The following is a 22311-nucleotide window of genomic DNA, read 5'->3' on the forward strand; positions in this document are numbered from 1 at the left end:
AAAGCTCGATAGTCAATGCACATACGATAGGTATTATTCTTTTTCTTGACTAACAATACAGGTGCACCGAATGGAGAACTACTAGGTCTAATCAAACCTCTATTTAGTAATTCCTCAATTTGACTCTGGATTTCTTTTTGCTCTATCTGGTTATGCCTATATGGTGCTTTGCAAGGTGGTTGTGTGCCAGGGATCAAATCTATCTTATGGTCTTCTGGACGTGAAGGAGGTAAACCTGGTGGTAGGTCTTCTACAAAACAGTCCTTAAAATATGCAAGAAATTCTTTATGCCTAGGGTGCATATGATTTTCCTTTACTTGCAATTCATTCACCCAAATGAGATAGGATTTACTACTCTTGAATAATGCACGTTTAGCTTGAGTATGCGAAAGCAGTGAAAAAACATTAGACGCATGCATACCATATAATGTAATAGATTTTCCTTGAAAATTAATATTCATTGTGTGTGTGGAATAATCTATATCTGGGTTATGCTGGTGACGCCAAGGCTTATCTAAAATAATGTCACTCGACTGTAATGGAACAACTAAGAAATTTATTCTTTCAGTGTATAAACCAATTTGAATCTCTAAATCTTGCACTTCTTGTGTACCATTATACCTAGTGCCTAAAAATGCAGCTTTTATGCGATAATGCGTAGGTACAGTCTGTAATTTCAATTCTTTTACTAATTTTGCTGAAATAAAATCATGAGTACTACCGTCATCGTGCAAAATAGTCTTTTCCTTTCCATGCACCAAACATTTCATAGTCAATAAAGAATGTGGAGTAGGCATACCTGGTAAAGTATCGGAAGTAGTAGTAGTGTCGTCCTCATCTTCAGTGAAATCAGGCATATCCTCATGTTCTCTTCGTCCATGGCTCCAAGATAGTTGATATGAGCTGGTGGCTTCTTTGAATGACAATTTGCTGCTAGATGTCCAGGCTGGTGGCATTTATAGCATACTATTGGCTTGGCTTTGGTTACATTATTTGCAATGGCGGTGTCGTATTGCTGCGCATTCGAGGTGTGAAAACCACCCAAAAGTTGTGCGTGAGATTTGTTACTTTGTACATACTTAGACGTAGACGTTGTGCTTTGCTTTGCTTGAACATTTTGCTTTCAGTTGGTTCATGTTCAATTTTACAGAAGAGACAAGCGCTGTTTGGGATTGAATCTGATATTTGGTATAAACAAATTAGAAGGAGAATGGGTTCTAGATTTGCAATGAGTATGGTTTTTCCGAGCTTCCCAAGTTGTTTGCTTATGCTGAAGATACAAATGGTATCGACAAGGGGTTTAAGAAGACCAGTGAATTTTCAGATGAACATGAGGTTCATGTGCAGCTTGCCCTTGAGCATGGAATCCCTGCCATTTCTGCAGTGATGGGGACTCAAAGGATTGGGAATTGATTGGAAGAAAATCAAGAATATGATGGACAAAGGGGGCGTTGTCGTGTTGCTGCGCATCCGAGTCGTGAACACCTCCATTTTTGTTGTGCATCTGAGTTATCTTATTGCGCGTGTTTCAATAAAAATATGAAAAACTGATGCCAAAGAATATTAATAAGCTGTCAAATTCAATGATGAATTCTAAGAAAAGCGCAGGACAAACTTCAAATCCTCAAAACAAACAAGATGTGCTTTGGTGATGGAGACCCGCAAAAACATGGGAACATCGAAATTGATATTGAAGATGGAGATGATGGTGAAATTGTGTAGTTTGTCTAAGGATTTTTGGAACTTAAGCAAATCTTACATCCCCAAATGACCATGACATGAATGATGGGAATTACGTGGATCACCATGCTAATAGGAACAACTAAATTTGTTGGGCCTTTTTGGAGGCTAGCCTATTCTGGGAAAAAGGGGAATATTTTTGAAAGGCTATGAATGGCGGGCTACGCCTGGATTAGAGTTTTTTGGAGGGAGCTGTCTGTAGTTCTGGGGAGGAGAGACAAAGAGCATTATCGGATGCCTTCTGTTTTCATCCTAAGGTGGCGTCATAAACTCCGAGAGCTTCAGGGCATTGATGGCGACTTCCATGCACACGCAATGATCTCCTCAGTGAAGGACTGCTGACTCGAATTTCCAATTGCCTGCACTCAGATTTGTTTCCCCAACTTCGACATCCAACCATCATCTTCATCATCGTCTCAAGGCTATCGATTGGTAAAGCTGAAGCCTGCAAGTAGGCTATCTTGCCCTCTCTGTCTACCAATTCTGTGCAGAAGCAGTCAGAAAACACGGGCCTCGAGAGAACAGGAAGATCAGAGCGAGAAGTCCTTCTCATCCTCAAGATTTACACCGCCATTACCCAACTCTTTTAATTGGGATTTTGAAGATGATGCTGCCGGGCCGCTTGGCAGAGCATCACGGCCAGAGCCTATCATTGAGGATGAGGACTTGACTTCATCTAATGCTGAATACAGGTGATACAGGAGAAAGACTAGAACCAATGAGCCAGATGAGCTTTCTTTTCTGAGTGGCAAAAACAACTTCATCCTGGCTGGCATCTTTGTGCTTGGCATTGGGGCAGGGATTGCTCTTGACTCTGGTCTGAATGTGGAACCCAACAATGTTGCATCTCGGGAGGTCATCGATCGTCAAACACCAAACCCGGACATATGCTTGGCCAATGGGATGAGCGCAATGGTTCTTGACCATCGTCTATTCATCACCTTCAATCCGTTCAATGTCTTTGTATCTCAGGCAGAGGTAAAACCAGGTTGTGTGCTGAGGCAGAGCAATTGGAATGTGCTGGAATCACGCGGTTTAATTTCAGCAGATGATGTCAGGGACTGTCAGAGAAATATGAATACTTTTGGTTTTGTTGGAGATTCGAGGCAAGCACCTGAAATCAGCTGTGTGTATCACAGCGAAAGTGCAGAGAATCAGTTGGATGCAACTTGAGGTGTCGTGAATATCATCAGCAGTTGATTGTGTCATGTCCTAGATTAACGGACTGGCAGTCTGGAAGAGGGGCACTGAATTTAGGATGTCATCGTTGGTTCTGGATACAAGCAAAATACTGTTGTTGGTGTTTTTCATTTTCCCCTTAGCACGTCAGGTCTATGCAGATACAAGAGCTAACAATTTATGAGGGCTATTAATTCATGAGTAAGCTGAATGCAGATCTGTCACATAATTTCAAAACTGAGACTTACTGAGTGGGTGAAAGGCTGCATCCGTTATGCTTTGGTGAACCTACGCAGGTCATTCTTAGCACAATCTCAGACTACCTTGTAAATTCTGAGAGTCTTCTTTTTTTTTGTTGCTGTATATTCGGGAACATGTTCATGTCAAGAGGGACTGAAAGTTCTTGCTATATACAAAGTGATAGTTCGGGACTTGTCCAGGCTGAGGCAGATGATATTTATATCCAGAAGTGACTGTAAGATAATTAAGGCCAGCAGGGACAGGTAGGAGATCTGATATTGTATGCAAAAAAAAAAAAGGACTCCATATCTTTGCAGTGCATGACATGCAATTGAAGTTAGTGCTAAGCTGGAGCAAGTTAAATAATGAATATCTATGTTAGTTCCAACTCACTAGAGTTTATGTATCTGAAATCCATGCGAAAGGGTTTCATATTCCAAACATGATGCAACAATGATAGGCTTTGTGGCCTACTAAACTCCTACTTGGTAAGGATTCCTGAAAATTTGTTCACAGACATTATTTCTCAGCAGAATTTATCAAGTGTATGTAAAACTGAATGTGTTCAGATTTTTCTGAACATGAGCTTCTTGTAACTCATTTGACAAACAATATAATGAACTTGGCATCAAATATTGTGTTATCGAGATCTTCTTGATAGTCTTTATTTCTTGCTGTACCTTGAACCCCGTGTTCTGCAGCCCTTCCACGAAATCTACGACATTTCTGGTGAACCCGACGTGAAAGTGCTGCGTCATCAGCAAGATGGGAGACTCACAAGAAGAGATGACAGATGATAATGTCATGAAGAACCTGTTTCAGTCATTTACCATGTATATGCAGCATCAAGCTCATGCAAAACGAGACAGTGATGCTATGGATGCTTTGAAAGCTGTCCAACAGGAGATGAAGCAGTTTAATGGCCAGCAAGTGTCAACTTACCTGCATTTGTATGAAGAAAAGATGAAGTTTTTTGGGGTTTCTCAAGATGTTTGGAGCCGCTACTTCTTGCGGATCGTGGTGCGCGCTCTTGAAGGTCGAATTGCAGAAATTCAAGAGGCACATGCAGGTTGGGCTGAATTTAAAAAGGCATTAAAAGATGAATATTTCCTGGAGGATACAGGTCTTATGAATCGCAGGAATTTTTTAGCATGGGTTTCTATGCCTAATAAGGGACTTTCTGTTACTGCTCTTCTGCGAGAGTTTGAAAGCCGTTATGATCAGTTGGATGGGACTGAACATCAAGCTTTGGAGATGCAGAAAGTGGAGTTATTTTTGCAAGCTGCAGATACTGATTTACAGGAAAAGTTGGATGATCTTTTGGAAGATCAAGCTACTGATTCAGGTTTAAAGACTGATTGGAGACATGTCATTGATGCTGTGAATGCTCTTGTTAAGAAGCAGCGCAGGAGAGTAAGATTGCATCGAAATATAGGATCAGTTCCTGAAAAATCCTTGGAGACTTCTTCTTCTACCCCTGCTGCTTCTTTGCCTAAGCCTACTCCTCCTGTTATGAATCCACCAGTTCCTGCTGCTCCAGTGCCCTTATCAGTAGATGATGTTATTAAAGGCTTGGCGGATTTGACGATTGAAGCAGTCAAAGCTGAAGTTGGTAAGTTAAAGGAGCAACTTATGTCAGTACCTGCTGTAGCACCTGCTCCAGTGACTGCGTTTCCAGCTGGTCAAAGGAAAGGGCGACGATGTATTTGGTGTGATAGTACAGAGCACCAACACTGCAGAGATTGTGATGCTTTTCAGGAAGCACGTAAGAAGAATGTAGTGTTCTGGGGACAAGATGGGAAGATATGGCTGACAGAGACTGGAGCTCCTCTTGACACGAACTTTGGTAAGGGAGGTATGAAGAAGCTTGTTGATGATATGGCTGCGCGATCAGCTTATGTGAGTGTTAGAGGAGATGCTTCAGCTTTTGGAGTCCAGCTTGAGCAGAAATCTGATGGAGACTCTGCTTTATGGTCTTCTGCCTTGGAGATAGCGAGAAGAGGGAAAGTTCAAACTTCTACTATGACTTGTGTGGGCTCTAGCATCCGAGGAGAAACAGGATGGGATTCTCCTGTTGACAGGTATTCTATTTTTGCTTATATGGCTAAAACGCAGGGTTTAGATGGCAAGGTTGAGGAAAAGAGAAGAAGAGATGAGGAGGGTCCTAGCTCCTCCAAAAAGACTAGAGGGGGTGACTTTGTTTTACCACCTGTTACAGCTCCACCTATGTCAAATTCTCCAGCTCAAACAGGTTCTGATCAACCAATGGGAGACAAACAGAAAGAAAAGAGGCAACCAAGAAAAGAGCCAGGATTCAAGCTCTTGTCAGACCTTGATATGCAAACGGATATGAGTAAGATTTTTCATGAAAGAATATTGAATAGTGAAGTCACTTTTACTGTTGGAGAGGCTCTTGGGATTGCTAGAAGAGAAATACAGGATCAGATGCAGGATCTTTTGCGGAGGAAACGACATGCGATGGAAGGACCTGCTTTACAGGGATTATGGCATGGAGCTCTTGGGGAAGAGCATGATGATGCAGTGATGGTTGAGAATGCTTCTGTTAATCCGCAATTGGAGAAAATAGTGCAGCCTATGCAGTATGAAGATGATGAGACCCCTATTCTCATTCCTCGCAGCCATTTTTCACGAAGTCATTGGGCTAGAGCAACCACTGAGACAGTGGTAAGGATTGGAGAGAAACAAATTCCCTTGATTGCTTTAGTTGATCATGGTTCTGAGATTAATCTTATTGCTCGAGGTGTTTATGAGAGTGGCAAGTGGCCTATGGATGCAGAGCATGGCTGGCGCATGAGAGCCGCCAACAATACTTCTGGTGATATGTATGCTGCTTGTCCGAGTATCAGAATTTCTATTGGTAATGTTGAAGAGGATTATCATTGCTTTGTTCAGGATTCATGCTCTTATCTGATTATTCTTGGACAGCCTTTCATTACAGAAGCAAGAATGGAAACAAAAGTGATGGATGATGGGTCAGCTTATGCGCGGATACGCAGTAAAGATGGTATGCGAGCTGTTCAGTTTATGACTGTTGGGGTAAATCATCCGAGGAACAGGGACTCCTTGCGTGAGGCACCACTACCTGCGAAGGAGTTGGATTTTCATTAGGTACCGCTGTCTTGCGAGACGCCAGTGGTACGGAGCGGAGAAAAGAGGAGATCTCGCCTCCTGGCAGCCAGTCTTTCTCCAATAACTTTGTTGGATTTACTTCAGATAGTTCGGTAAGTTATCAAAAAATTTCAGATTTGCCTAGAGCTGCCAGGCAGTACATTGGTCGTAAGGAGAAAGAGTTGAAGAATGCAGGTATTTTGCAAGCAGAAGAGCATGTAGATGGATTGTATGAAGGGATGTCTTATGCAGATACATTGTTTGAGATGAGAGCAATGCTGAAAACTGATGTATGCAAGGGTTCAAAGATCATACCTGTGCAAACCTTGGATATGTTTCAGGAAATTTCTGGTTTTATGCTGCAAACAGAGTTAGAGGCTGAGAAAACTCAGCAAACTGAATTTATGGCTGATCTTGATCAGCTAATAGAATTGCAGAGGGCTGAATCCATTCAGCCAACAGAGTTGAATGCAAAAAAATTTCTGCATACAGAGTTTCAGGATGCATCTATGCAGTCCATAGAGCCGAGGGCTGAATTCATTCAGCCAATAGAGTTGAATGCAGAAAAATTTCTGCATACAGAGTTTCAGACTGCACCCATGCAGTCCATAGAGCTAAAGGCTGAAATTTTTCAGCCAACAGAGTTGAAAGATGCTGAAAATTTGCAGAAATTGCAGCAAAGGAAAGAGTGCCTGAATGATGCCAAGGTTGACACAAAATATAAAACAGTTGATAAGAAGGTTAAGCCGGTTGCAGGCCCGCTTCCTTCTGATAGTGATGAACAGATTGAAAAAGCTATGAAGCAGCCTATGTTGAGGGATCCTGCAAATATTGGACATAAGTTTACAGCTGAAACTCTTGCAGAATTGAAGATTGGAAATGATGATTTTTTGCTTCCAGTGGAAAAAGAATGTTTTAGAGAGATGCTTGGACGTCATGGTAAGGCATTTGCTTTCTTTCCACATGAAATTGGCTGCATTAGTCCCGAATTGGTTGCACCTATGGTCATCTTCACTGTTCCTCATATACCATGGAATATACGTCCTATACCTGTGCCTAAAGCACACTTGCCAAAACTGATAGAGTTGCTGAATGAGAAGATTAAAATGGGGATTTTGGAACCCTCTTCTGCACCCTATTCTAACAGGTGGTTTACTGTACCAAAGAAGAATGGTACTTTGAGATTTATTCAGGATATGCAGCCCGTGAACAAAGTGACAATCAGGAATGTGGGAATAGGTCCAGTTGTGGATGAATTTGCTGAGGCTTTTGCAGGACGAGCCATCTATTCACTAGGTGACTTGTATTCAGGTTATGATCAGTTTCAGCTTGCCTTGGAAAGCAGGGATATTACTACTATGCGGACACCTATTGGTCTTGTGAGGATGTGTACCTTGCCACAAGGTGCTACAAACTCAGTTGCTCATATGATGAATGCTATGCATAGAGTTCTTCGAGACTATATTCCGCAGTTTACCATGCCTTTTCTAGATGATGTGCCTATTAAGGGTTGTGCAGAAGAAGAAAAGAATGAAAGTCTTGATTTGCGTGGATGTAGACAGTTTGTGGCTGATCACTTGATTGCTTGTGAGCAAATTTTGACACGATTAGAGGAGGTAAATTTGACACTTTCAGGGCTGAAATCTGTCTTTGCTGTTAATGAAGTCATCATAGTTGGGCATATGGTTGGATATTATGGCAGAAAGCCTTCTCCTGCAAAGGTGGATGCCATAAACAGGATTGCAGAGTATTGCTCGACTACTTCAGAGGTGCGGAGATTTGTGGGAGCTTGTGTATTTTACATGATTTGGATTCCTCATTTTGCTCATATTGCAGATGTTCTCTATCAGCTGTTTCGAAAGGGGCAGAAATTTCATTGGGTTGATGAAGCCGATGGAGAAACAGGTCTACTAGAATCAGAAGATAGACTTGACCTGTTTGTGGACTTGAATGATCCTGGATAGTTGGCACATCCGGAGGATGCGCAGGTTTAGAGGGGGTGGATGTCGTGTTGCTGCGCATCCGAGTCGTGAACACCTCCATTTTTGTTGTGCATCTGAGTTATCTTATTGCGCGTGTTTCAATAAAAATATGAAAAACTGATGCCAAAGAATATTAATAAGCTGTCAAATTCAATGATGAATTCTAAGAAAAGCGCAGGACAAACTTCAAATCCTCAAAACAAACAAGATGTGCTTTGGTGATGGAGACCCGCAAAAACATGGGAACATCGAAATTGATATTGAAGATGGAGATGATGGTGAAATTGTGTAGTTTGTCTAAGGATTTTTGGAACTTAAGCAAATCTTACATCCCCAAATGACCATGACATGAATGATGGGAATTACGTGGATCACCATGCTAATAGCAACAACTAAATTTGTTGGGCCTTTTTGGAGGCTAGCCTATTCTGGGAAAAAGGGGAATATTTTTGAAAGGCTATGAATGGCGGGCTGCGCCTGGATTAGAGTTTTTTGGAGGGAGCTGTCTGTAGTTCTGGGGAGGAGAGACAAAGAGCACTATCGGATGCCTTCTGTTTTCATCCTAAGGTGGCGTCATAAACTCCGAGAGCTTCAGGGCATTGATGGCGACTTCCATGCACACGCAATGATCTCCTCAGTGAAGGACTGCTGACTCGAATTTCCAATTGCCTGCACTCAGATTTGTTTCCCCAACTTCGACATCCAACCATCATCTTCATCATCGTCTCAAGGCTATCGATTGGTAAAGCTGAAGCCTGCAAGTAGGCTGTCTTGCCCTCTCTGTCTACCAATTTTGTGCAGAAGCAGTCAGAAAACACGGGCCTCGAGAGAACAGGAAGATCAGAGCGAGAAGTCCTTCTCATCCTCAAGATTTACCCCGCCATTACCCAACTCTTTTAATTGGGATTTTGAAGATGATGCTGCCGGGCCGCTTGGTAGAGCATCATGGCCAGAGCCTATCATTGAGGATGAGGACTTGACTTCATCTAATGCTGAATACAGGTGATACAGGAGAAAGACTAGAACCAATGAGCCAGATGAGCTTTCTTTTCTGAGTGGCAAAAACAACTTCATCCTGGCTGGCATCTTTGTACTTGGCATTGGGGCAGGGATTGCTCTTGACTCTGGTCTGAATGTGGAACCCAACAATGTTGCATCTCGGGAGGTCATCGATCGTCAAACACCAAACCCGGACATATGCTTGGCCAATGGGATGAGTGCAATGGTTCTTGACCATCGTCTATTCATCACCTTCAATCCGTTCAATGTCTTTGTATCTCAGGCAGAGGTAAAACCAGGTTGTGTGTTGAGGCAGAGCAATTGGAATGTGCTGGAATCACGCGGTTTAATTTCAGCAGATGATGTCAGGGACTATCAGAGAAATATGAATACTTTTGGTTTTGTTGGAGATTTGAGGCAAGCACCTGAAATCAGCTGTGTGTATCACAGCGAAAGTGCAGAGAATCAGTTGGATGCAACTTGAGGTGTCGTGAATATCATCAGCAGTTGATTGTGTCATGTCCTAGATTAACGGACTGGCAGTCTGGAAGAGGGGCACTGAATTTAGGATGTCATCGTTGGTTCTGGATACAAGCAAAATACTGTTGTTGGTGTTTTTCATTTTCCCCTTAGCACGTCAGGTCTATGCAGATACAAGAGCTAACAATTTATGAGGGCTATTAATTCATGAGTAAGCTGAATGCAGATCTGTCACATAATTTCAAAACTGAGACTTACTGAGTGGGTGAAAGGCTGCATCCGTTATGCTTTGGTGAACCTACGCAGGTCATTCTTAGCACAATCTCAGACTACCTTGTAAATTCTGAGAGTCTTCTTTTTTTTTGTTGCTGTATATTCGGGAACATGTTCATGTCAAGAGGGACTGAAAGTTCTTGCTATATACAAAGTGATAGTTCGGGACTTGTCCAGGCTGAGGCAGATGATATTTATATCCAGAAGTGACTGTAAGATAATTAAGGCTAGCAGGGACAGGTAGGAGATCTGATATTGTATGCAAAAAAAAAAAGGACTCCATATCTTTGCAGTGCATGACATGCAATTGAAGTTAGTGCTAAGCTGGAGCAAGTTAAATAATGAATATCTATGTTAGTTCCAACTCACTAGAGTTTATGTATCTGAAATCCATGCGAAAGGGTTTCGTATTCCAAACATGATGCAACAATGATAGGCTTTGTGGCCTACTAAACTCCTACTTGGTAAGGATTCCTGAAAATTTGTTCACAGACATTATTTCTCAGCAGAATTTATCAAGTGTATGTAAAACTGAATGTGTTCAGATTTTTCTGAACATGAGCTTCTTGTAACGCATTTGACAAACAATATAATGAACTTGGCATCAAATATTGTGTTATCGAGATCTTCTTGATAGTCTTTATTTCTTGCTGTACCTTGAACCCCGTGTTCTGTAGCCCTTCCACGAAATCTACGACAGCGTGAAAAAGCAAAAGCAAAACAGGAACTATTTTGAAAGAGCCTTTGTGGGGGGAAAAAGAATACTATTTTTGAACAGAGAATCAGAAAGGGGGGAAATCTGGTATTCTGCGACTGAATGAAGAGGAAAATAGACGTATGAGGAAGAAATAGGGGGGGAGAGCTTTATCAATGGGAAGGAAGGAAAATAGAGGGGATATGCTGCGCTGGACGAAGAGGAAAATGGTGGGTACTCTGCAGTTCAAGAGGGCGACTTGATTGGAGGAGTATGCTAGGACTTGAAAAGAGAGGAGAGCCCGAAAGGAGACGATTACTGGAACAGAAGAAGAAAATAGAGGGCACTCTGCAACTTCGAGGGGATTACAGAAAAGAAGGAAAGGAAATGGAGGACAGGGAAGAACAGAGGAGCGGGACGAAAGAAAAGAGGAGTTTTTTTTGTCAATCAGAGAATCGTTGTTGGACAGGAAGACGGGGGGGGGAACACACACAGACATTTTTGTTTTGAAGGCTCCCGACACGCATGGTTTTTACTGTAGCTCAGAGGATGGGAAGTAAAAAAAAAAACAGAGATTAAGGAAGCTACTTCATTGCTGTGACGACAGGATAAGCATGCCGTGGACGCTGTCAATCAAACCTCTCTGCTGCATTTTTGCGAGTACACAGAATTGCAAGACGCCAGCTGCGAGAATTCATTGGTGTACAAGCTGCCTATTGGACAATGCTGGAGGAAGGGAGAGTAACTCAAACATCTGCCATGATTTTGATGCAATCTGTAGATGAGGCACTGGACTATGTTATGTGAGACGAGCTGCGGAAGGAATTTCCGTCCTGTTCGGCTTCTTTCAGAAGCGTTCAAAGGGGATCGAGGTCTCCGTCCAGGTTCCTGCGATCGCTGGATTCGCACCTTCTCTTTTTGTCATTGTGTTGTCATCAGATTATCTGCGCAAAGAAGTGGCCGTTCGTAGACTTTTTCGGTTATCATTTATAGATTCCTTCACGTTGTTGTCTGTAATTTCATTCGTGAATCGCCGATTTCATCAATGCAGAAGTGAAATGGCCAAGAGCTCTTTTGAAGAGGAACATGATCTAGAGAAGAGGAAAACTGAAGCCTCTAGGATTCGTGAGAAGTATCCTTACAGGATTCCTGTAATAGTTGAGAAAGCTGAAAGAAGTGACATTCCAGACATAGATAAGAAGAAGTACCTTGTACCAGTTGACCTTATTGTTGATCAATTTGTCTATGTTATTCGGAAGAGGATCAAATTAAATGCAGAGAAAGCAATCTTCATCCTTGTAGACAATGTTCTTCCGCCTACTGCTGCAATTATGTCGGCTATCTATGAGGAGCACAAAGATGAGGATGGCTTTCTTTAAGTTATATACAGTGGAGAGAACACCTTTGGGTTGTGCTGAAACCGTACATATGAAGAACATACAATGATGAGGGTGTTCGCAGGACATTGGAGTCATAACATAACAGCATATTCTTGAATTCTTATCATTACCCATAAGTCCAATACTTATCAAGGGAAAATTGCAAAGGCTAGAACAACGATGGAAGATAAAGAGTTAATGGATTTTCTATTTTCTTTCCTGGATTCGGGGAGGATGAACTGAATGAACCGATTTCTTCATCTTGAACCCTTGTTTTGCTATTAACAGAAATTAAACAAAGACTTGGCATCATTTTCTCATCTTGCTTACTTGCATGATGGATCTTCTATCCTAAAATTTATAAAGGACTTCTGAAGTTGCGACATTGCTTTCGAAACCCTTCGACATCTATTTTCCTCTTCGTCCAGGTTCCTGCGATCGCTGGATTCGCACCTTCTCTTTTTGCCATTGTGTTGTCATCAGATTATCTACGCAAAGAAGTGGCCGTTCGTAGACTTTTTCGGTTATCATTTATAGATTCCTTCACGTTGTTGTCTGTAATTTCGTTCGTGAATCGCCGATTTCATCAATGCAGAAGTGAAATGGCCAAGAGCTCTTTTGAAGAGGAACATGATCTAGAGAAGAGGAAAACTGAAGCCTCTAGGATTCGTGAGAAGTATCCTTACAGGATTCCTGTAATAGTTGAGAAAGCTGAAAGAAGTGACATTCCAGACATAGATAAGAAGAAGTACCCTGTACCAGTTGACCTTATTGTTGATCAATTTGTCTATGTTATTCGGAAGAGGATCAAATTAAATGCAGAGAAAGCAATCTTCATCCTTGTAGACAATGTTCTTCCGCCTACTGCTGCAATTATGTCGGCTATCTATGAGGAGCACAAAGATGAGGATGGCTTTCTTTAAGTTATATACAGTGGAGAGAACACCTTTGGGTTGTGCTGAAACCGTACATATGAAGAACATACAATGATGAGGGTGTTCGCAGGACATTGGAGTCATAACATAACAGCATATTCTTGAATTCTTATCATCACCCATAAGTCCAATACTTATCAAGGGAAAATTGCAAAGGCTAGAACAACGATGGAAGATAAAGAGTTAATGGATTTTCTATTTTCTTTCCTGGATTCGGGGAGGATGAACTGAATGAACCGATTTCTTCATCTTGAACCCTTGTTTTGCTATTAACAGAAATTAAACAAAGACTTGGCATCATTTTCTCATCTTGCTTACTTACATGATGGATCTTCTATCCTGAAATTTATGAAGGACTTCTGAAGTTGCGACATTGCTTTCGAAACCCTTCGACATCTATTTTCCTCTTCGTCCAGGTTCCTGCGATCGCTGGATTCGCACCTTCTCTTTTTTCCATTGTGTTGTCATCAGATTATCTGCGCAAAGAAGTGGCCGTTCGTAGACTTTTTCGGTTATCATTTATAGATTCCTTCACATTGTTGTCTGTAATTTCGTTCGTGAATCGCCGATTTCATCAATGCAGAAGTGAAATGGCCAAGAGCTCTTTTGAAGAGGAACATGATCTAGAGAAGAGGAAAACTGAAGCCTCTAGGATTCGTGAGAAGTATCCTTACAGGATTCCTGTAATAGTTGAGAAAGCTGAAAGAAGTGACATTCCAGACATAGATAAGAAGAAGTACCCTGTACCAGTTGACCTTATTGTTGATCAATTTGTCTATGTTATTCGGAAGAGGATCAAATTAAATGTAGAGAAAGCAATCTTCATCCTTGTAGACAATGTTCTTCCACCTACTGCTGCAATTATGTCGGCTATCTATGAGGAGCACAAAGATGAGGATGGCTTTCTTTAAGTTATATACAGTGGAGAGAACACCTTTGGGTTGTGCTGAAACCGTACATATGAAGAACATACAATGATGAGGGTGTTCGCAGGACATTGGAGTCATAACATAACAGCATATTCTTGAATTCTTATCATCACCCATAAGTCCAATACTTATCAAGGGAAAATTGCAAAGGCTAGAACAACGATGGAAGATAAAGAGTTAATGGATTTTCTATTTTCTTTCCTGGATTCGGGGAGGATGAACTGAATGAACCGATTTCTTCATCTTGAACCCTTGTTTTGCTATTAACAGAAATTAAACAAAGACTTGGCATCATTTTCTCATCTTGCTTACTTACATGATGGATCTTCTATCCTGAAATTTATGAAGGACTTCTGAAGTTGCGACATTGCTTTCGAAACCCTTCGACATCTTTGGTGAACCCGACGTGAAAGCGTCGCAGAAATTTCAGGATGGGAGATACTTCAGCCTCTATTTCAGCTTCTTCTACAACTCCAGCTGCGTCTACTTTAGCTCCATCAATGACTGCTACGTCAAGTACTTCAATAGAGGATCTAAAACAGATTTTGCAGAATATGTCCATGTATATGCAGCTCCAAAATCAGCAAACACAATTGTATATGCAGCAGCATCAACAATTGCATCAACAGTAGTTTTCTCAGCAAAGGCAACTCTATTCGGAGCAGAAGAATGAAAACAGCGCGACTAAGGCTATTGAAGCAGTTGAGAATGAGAAGAAGCTATTTGACGGGCGTAATGTTTCAGCATATTTGAAGACATATGAGATCAAGATGGGGTTTTTTGGAGTTCCTGCTGGACTTATGAGTAAGTACTTCCTTCGTCTTGTCACACCTGCTTTGAGGACAAAAGTGACTGATCTTTTTATTAAAAATACACATTGGCAAGATTTTAAGAAGGCTCTGAAAGAAGAATACTTCCTTGAGGACTTTGGTATGGCGACTTGGCGATCATTCCGAGAGTGGGTCTACATGCCAAACAAGGGTCTCGCTGCTTCGGAGTTGATTCGAGAATTCGAAGAGAGGTATAGTCAGCTTGATGCCATTGAACAAAGAGCATTGGATGTTGAAAAAGTTGAGCTTTTCTTGCAAGCTGCAGATCCTGCTCTTCAAGAAGAATTGGGTGAGCTTCTTGAAGATCGCACGAAGCCTATGGGTCTTAAAATGGATTGGCAGGATGCTCAGGATGCAGTCTCGACTTTGACCAAGAGGAGGATATGGAAGACTCGCCTACAGAATGGTTCCATGACACCTACACCATCATCTACTCCTATGCCTACTTCTATCCCTGTTATTTCTTCTCCTCCTCAGCCAGTTTCTTGGCCAGTGCCAGTGCCTACTGTTTCCACTCCACCTATTCCTCTTGTTCCACGACCGATGCCTACACCTTCTGCTCCAAAACCATCTGCTCCATCGGTGCCTACCTCTCTTGATGACATAATCAAAGGCATCACAGATTTGACACTGGAGTCAGTCAAAGCGGAGTTGGTGGGAAAGTTGAAGGAGCAGTTTGCATCGACTGCGCCTGCTACTTCTTCTAGTGCTCCTACTGCACCTAGGAGTACTCCTAGTGCACCTAGGAGAGATCGGAGATGTATTTGGTGTGATAGTACGGACCATCAGCATTGCAGGGATTGTGATTCTTTTCAGGTTGCAAGGAGGAAGAATGTGGTATATTGGGGGCAAGATGGTAAGATTTGGTTGACTGAGACAGGAGCTCCACTTGCTACCAACTTTGGTAAAGGTGGAATGAAGAAGTTAGTGGAGGACATGGCTGCGCGTACTTCTTATATGACAGCTAGAGGTGATGCTTCTGCATATGGAGTACAGATTGAGAAGGGATCAGAGACTCAGTCCGCACTATGGACTTATGCTATGGAGACTGCAAACAAGGGAAAAATTCAGCAAACTGTTTTGACTAGTGCAGGCTCTAGCATCAGATCAGAGACAGGTTGGGACTCGCCTGTTGACAGGTATTCTATTTATGCTTATTTGACTAAGTCTCATGGTGCAGATGTACTTGTTGAGGAGAAGCGTAAGAGGGATGAAGAAAATCCAAGCGCAGCTAAGAAGACTAGAGGGGGTGAGTTTGTTACTCCACCTACTGCAGGACCGTCTTCAAGACCAGGGCCAGATCGACAGATGGAAGATGCTCAAAAGAGAGAAAAGAAGCAAGAGCCTAGAGAGAGAAAGCAGCCAGGGATCAGATTGATGTCTGATATTGAGACATCTACAGACATGAAGAAAATCTTTAATGATAAGATACTTGGCAGTGAGGTGACTTTCACTATTTCTGAGATTTTGGGCATCTCGAAAAGAGAGTTTCAGGATCAGTTTCAGGAGGTTTTAAAGAGGAAAAGACATGCATTGTCTACCACTGATACACAGGGAGTTTTGATTGGGAAGTTGGATGAGGATGAGGATGAGGTTATGGTTGATAATGCTTCTGTTTTCCCGCAGGTAGAGAAGAGGGTTCAACCTATGCATTATGCTGAAATTCATGAGCCTGTCATGATACCGCGTAGTCACTTTTCGCGGAGCCATTGGGCTAGGGCAACTACAGAGACGATGGTAAAGATTGGAGAGAAACAAGTGCCTTATGTTGCATTGGTTGATCATGGTTCAGAGATTAATCTCATAGTTCGTGGAGTTTATGAGAGTAACAGATGGCCTATGGATGTAGAGCATGGGTGGCGTATGAGAGCCGCCAATAACACTGCAGGTGATTTGTATCCTGCTTGTCCTAGTGTCAGGGTTTCTATTGGTGATATAGAGGAGGATTTTCATTTCTTTGTGCAGGATTTATGCTCTTATCCCATAATTCTTGGTCAGCCATTCATCACAGAGATGCGCATGGAAACAAAGGTCATGGATAATGGATCTGCTTATGCACGGATTCGCAGTAAAGATGGTATGAGAGCAGTTCAGTTTATGACTGTATGTGTGAACCATGTTAGAAACAGGGATACTCTCAGAGATGCACCCTTGCCCACTATGAGGGATTCGGGTTTTTATTAGGTACCGCCGTTTCGCGAGACGACGGTGGTACAGACGAGAGGAGATTGGAGTTCTCGCCTCCTGGCAGCAGTGTTTTCTCCTCCGATTTTGTTGGGATTTCAGCAAACAGTTCGATGAGTTATCAGAAGACTTCTAGGTTGCCTAGAGCTGCCAGGCAGTATGTATGCAGGAAGGAGAAAAATTTGAAAAATGCAGGAATTTTGGAGGATGATGAGCATATAGATGGGATGTATGACAGTGTGATTTGTGCAGATACGATGACAGAGATGGGAGATATGCTGAAAACTAATATGCTGAATTGTCATGGTAATGTATTAGTGCAGTCCCTGGACATGTTTCATGAAATTGCAGATTTTATGTCATAGATTGAGTCAGAGGCTGAGGTAACTCAGCAAAGAGTGTTGAGTGCTGAAGAAATTCAGCAAACAGAGTTTCCAGCTGGTTATGATCAGCTTTCAGAGAGACAGAGGGCTGAAAATTTTCAGCCAACAGAGTTTACTGCTGAAATATTTCAGCATTCAGAGTTTGGGGCTGTTTCTATGCAGTCCATAGAGCAGAGGGCTGAGAATATTCAGCCATTGGAGTGCAGAATTGCTGATTTACAGCAAGGTTTATGTAATGCAGAAGAGCATAATGAAGCCAAGGTTGACACGAAATACAAAACTGTGGATAAAAAGGTGAAGCCGGTTGATGTACCGCTTCCACCTGACAGTGATCGGCAAATAGAGAGGGCTGCTAAACAGTAAATTTTGAGGAATTCAGAGCATATTGGTCATAAGTTTTCAGCAGAGACTCTTGCTGAATTGAAAATTGAAAATGGTGATTTCTTGCTATCCATAGAGAAGCAATGCTTTCAGGATATGCTTGAGCGACATGGAAAGGGATTTGCTTTTTTCCCACATGAGATTGGATGTGTGAATCCTGATATTGTTGCTCCTATGGTCATTTTTACTATTCCTCATATTCCATGGAATCTCCGACCTATTCCAGTGCCTAAAGCACACTTGCCAAAGCTGATTGATTTATTGAATGAGAAAATCAGGATGGGAATCCTTGAGCCTTCATCTGCACCATACTCAAACAGGTGGTTTACAGTTCCAAAGAAGAATGGTACTCTCCGATTTATTTAGGATATGCAGCTAGAGTTACTATCAGGAATGTTGGTATAGGTCCAGTTGTGGATGAGTTTGCAGAGGCATTTGCTGGACGTGCCATCTATTCTTTGGGTGATTTGTATTCAGGATATGATCAGTTTCAGCTGGCTTTGGAAAGCAGGGACATAACCACTATGAGAACTCCTATTGGGCTGTGTACCTTGCCTCAAGGTGCCACTAATTCTGTTGCGCATATGATGAATGCCATGCATAAGGTCCTTCGTGATTACATACCTCAGCTTACTATGCCTTTCTTGGATGATGTGCCCATTAAGGGGTGTGCAGAAGAAGAGAAGAATGAGAGCCTAAATGAGCAGGGATGCAGATACTTTGTGGTTGATCATATTTCAGCATGTGAGAAGATTTTGGCCAGGTTAGAAGAAGTGAACTTGACACTTTCAGGGCAAAAATCTGTTTTTGGAGTAAATGAGGTTGTCATTGTTGGACATATGTGTGGATATTATGGCAGAAAACCCTCACCTGATAAGGTGAATGCTATAGGCAAGATTGCAGAGTATTGTTCTACTACTTCAGAGGTACGGAGATTCATTGGTGCTTGTGTGTTTTATATGATTTGGATACCTCATTTTGCACACATAGCAGATTGTTTGTATCAGCTGCTTCGAAAGGGGCAGAAATTTTATTGGGATGAGAGTCACACTAGAGCCATGCGGAAATTGAAGAAGTTATTGCAGAATGCTCCTACTCTCAGGAAAGAGGATTATAATTGTGGAAGGCCTATTGTATTGACAGTTGACACTAGTCCAATTGGCATAGGTTGGGCTATGGGTCAAGATGATGCAGATGGAAATAGGTATGCTATTCGGTTTGGGGCGAAAGTCCTAAACGAGAGACAGAGGAGATATCTGCAAATCAAGAGGGAGTTATTGGGGATTGTCACGGCTCTCAAATGTGACAAGGAGTACTTTATTGGAGCTTCAGTTGTGGTAGAGACAGATTGCTTGCCATTGATTGGTATGATCACGAGTTGCTCTACTCCGGATATAGCTATGCTGAGATGGATTGCATATATCAAGTCGTTAAATCCGGAATTTAAACACATAGCAGGGAAGGATAATCCAGTGGCAAATATGTTGTCTAGAGCCAGATATGATGATGAGGAGACTCTACTTGCAGAAGAGGATGATGCAGAAATTTCAGCCACTATGGTTGATCATGTTTGTCATATCTATGATATTGTGGCTTTTACAGAAGAACTCTATGTTGGAGATTGGTTGCAGATTGGCAGATACCTTAGTACACTAAACAAAAGAGATGAATGGACGGATGAAGAGTTCAAGAAGATCAGAAGGAAAGCCTATGGTTATTTTCTCACGGACGGATTTCTTTGGAAGCATTCGAAGAAAAGAGGCGGATTACCTTTGCGGGTTGTCTGCGATAGAGAGAGACAGTTACAGGTGATGAGGGAGTTTCATGAGAGTCCTTGGGCTGGTCATAGAGGAGTATGGGCTACTTATGAGAAAATCAAGGAGAAATATTGGTGGAAAGGCATGTACAAAGATGTTTCTCACTTTGTTGAGACTTGCAGAGACTGCCAGATGTATTCAGTAGTGCGTCATCGAGATGAGCTTCATCCGACCTATCCGCTATGCATTCATTATAAGTGGGTAGTTGATTTGGTTACCATGCCTATATGTCTATGGTAGATGAGGTACATTGTTTTGGCTAGAGAGGATCTTACCAATCATGTTGAGGGCAGATCTTTGAGAACGAAGACCACTAGTGCAGTGTGTAAGTTCTTATTGGAGGAAATTTTCTGCAGGTATGGTTGTGTGGGTAAGATCACTGCGGATCGTGGTGAATTGGATGCAGATGAAGCTAGGGAGTTTTTCTCTCAGCTAGGAATCAAGTTGGCTCTAACTACAGCATATAATCCAGAGGGAAATGGAAAGAGTGAAAGAGGGCATCCGCCGATAGTGAAAGCATTAGCCAAAGCATACAGAGGACGGATTGGAGAATGGCCGAGACTTCTACCATTTGCTTTGTGGGCTGATCGTACGACTCATAGTGTTACCACAGGATATATGCCTGCAGAGTTGATGTATGGTCAGAAACCTGTTATGCCGATTGAGACTTGTGCTTTGACTTGGTCAGTTTTACCTTGGCAGGAGGATTTGACGAGAGAAGAGCTCTTAGCTCTTCGGATTCGATAGTTGGAGAGGAGACCAGAGGATATTCAGCTAGCTATTGACAGGTTGAAAGTTGCTAGACTAAGGAATAAGGACAGGTTTGACAACAGGCATCGCTTGCGGCCTAGAGCAATAGAAGAGGGAGATTGGGTATTGGTCTTTGATAGCAGCCTTGAAAATCAGCATACTGCACTTCGGAAGATGGTGAAAAGATGGTTTGGGCCGTAAGTTAGACATGTCTTTGATAATGCAACATATGAGCTGACTGAATTGGATGGGACAGTGCTTAGAGTGCCTATTGCTAGAAAAAGAATCAAGATTTTCAAGAAAAGGGATGATGAGGACTATGCATTGGAAGAATTTGCAAGAGAAGAGCAACAAGAAGAAACTCCAATGGAAGAGACAGATGATATGACAGATAATCTTGTTGACCTACCAGAAATGCATAATGAAGAGATTGATCTGTTTGTGGATCTAGATGATAATGATCATGGGTAGTTGGCTCATCCGGAGGATGCGCAGGATTAGAGGGGGTGGATGTCGTATTGCTGCGCATTCGAGGTGTGAAAACCACCCAAAAGTTGTGCGTGAGATTTGTTACTTTGTACATACTTAGACGTAGACGTTGTGCTTTGCTTTGCTTGAACATTTTGCTTTCAGTTGGTTCGTGTTCAATTTTACAGAAGAGACAAGCGCTGTTTAGGATTGAATCTGATATTTGGTATAAACAAATTAGAAGGAGAATGGGTTCTAGATCTGCAATGAGTATGGTTTTTCCGAGCTTCCCAAGTTGTTTGCTTATGCTGAAGATACAAATGGTATCGACAAGGGGTTTAAGAAGACCAGTGAATTTTCAGATGAAGATGAGGTTCATGTGCAGCTTGCCCTTGAGCATGGAATCCCTGCCATTTCTGCAGTGATGGGGACTCAAAGGATTGGGAATTGATTGGAAGAAAATCAAGAATATGATGGACAAAGGGGGCGTGAAAAAGCAAAAGCAAAACAGGAACTATTTTGAAAGAGCCTTTGTGGGGGAAAAAAGAATACTATTTTTGAACAGAGAATCAGAAAGGGGGGAAATCTGGTATTCTGCGACTGAATGAAGAGGAAAATAGACGTATGAGGAAGAAATAGGGGGGGAGAGCTTTATCAATGGGAAGGAAGGAAAATAGAGGGGATATGCTGCACTGGACGAAGAGGAAAATGGTGGGTACTCTGCAGTTCAAGAGGGCGACTTGATCGGAGGAGTATGCTAGGACTTGAAAAGAGAGGAGAGCCCGAAAGGAGACGATTACTGGAACAGAAGAAGAAAATAGAGGGCACTCTGCAACTTCGAGGGGATTACAGAAAAGAAGGAAAGGAAATGGAGGACATGGAATAACAGAGGAGCGGGACGAAAGAAAAGAGGAGTTTTTTTTGTCAATCAGAGAATCGTTGTTGGACAGGAAGACGGGGGGGGGGGAACACACACAGACATTTTTGTTTTGAAGGCTCCCGACACGCGTGGTTTTTACTGTAGCTCAGAGGATGGGAAGTAAAAAAAAACGGAGATTAAGGAAGCTACTTCATTGCTGTGACGACAGGATAAGCATGCCGTGGACGCTGTCAATCAAACCTCTCTGCTGCATTTTTGCGAGTACACAGAATTGCAAGACGCCAGCTGCGAGAATTCATTGGTGTACAAGCTGCCTATTGGACAATGCTGGAGGAAGGGAGAGTAACTCAAACATCTGCCATGATTTTGATGCAATCTGTAGATGAGGCACTGGACTATGTTATGTGAGACGAGCTGCGGAAGGAATTTCCGTCCTGTTCGGCTTCTTTCAGAAGCGTTCAAAGGGGATCGAGGTCTCCGTCCAGGTTCCTGTGATCGCTGGATTCGCACCTTCTCTTTTTGCCATTGTGTTGTCATCAGATTATCTGCGCAAAGAAGTGGCCGTTCGTAGACTTTTTCGGTTATCATTTATAGATTCCTTCACGTTGTTGTCTGTAATTTCGTTCGTGAATCACCGATTTCATCAATGCAGAAGTGAA

General features: G+C 42.2%; 5 pseudogenes; all 5 read left to right on the top strand.

The window, feature by feature from the left end:
• The first annotated feature begins 1893 nt into the window (after positions 1-1893).
• LOC148041359 (uncharacterized) lies at positions 1894-2913 on the top strand (annotated as a pseudogene).
• A 5820-nt stretch (positions 2914-8733) lies between these two features.
• LOC148041360 (uncharacterized) lies at positions 8734-9753 on the top strand (annotated as a pseudogene).
• Positions 9754-11751: 1998 nt separating this feature from the next.
• On the top strand, positions 11752-12134 carry LOC148041361 (autophagy-related protein 8C-like pseudogene; annotated as a pseudogene).
• Positions 12135-12595: 461 nt separating this feature from the next.
• LOC148041362 (autophagy-related protein 8C-like pseudogene) lies at positions 12596-13057 on the top strand (annotated as a pseudogene).
• A 542-nt stretch (positions 13058-13599) lies between these two features.
• On the top strand, positions 13600-13980 carry LOC148041363 (autophagy-related protein 8C-like pseudogene; annotated as a pseudogene).
• The last annotated feature ends 8331 nt before the right edge of the window (positions 13981-22311 follow it).

Source organism: Lygodium microphyllum, chromosome 1 (genome assembly GCF_053477565.2).
Source record: "Lygodium microphyllum isolate KBCC chromosome 1, Lygodium_microphyllum_v1.1.10, whole genome shotgun sequence".
Taxonomy (NCBI): Eukaryota; Viridiplantae; Streptophyta; class Polypodiopsida; order Schizaeales; family Lygodiaceae; genus Lygodium; species Lygodium microphyllum.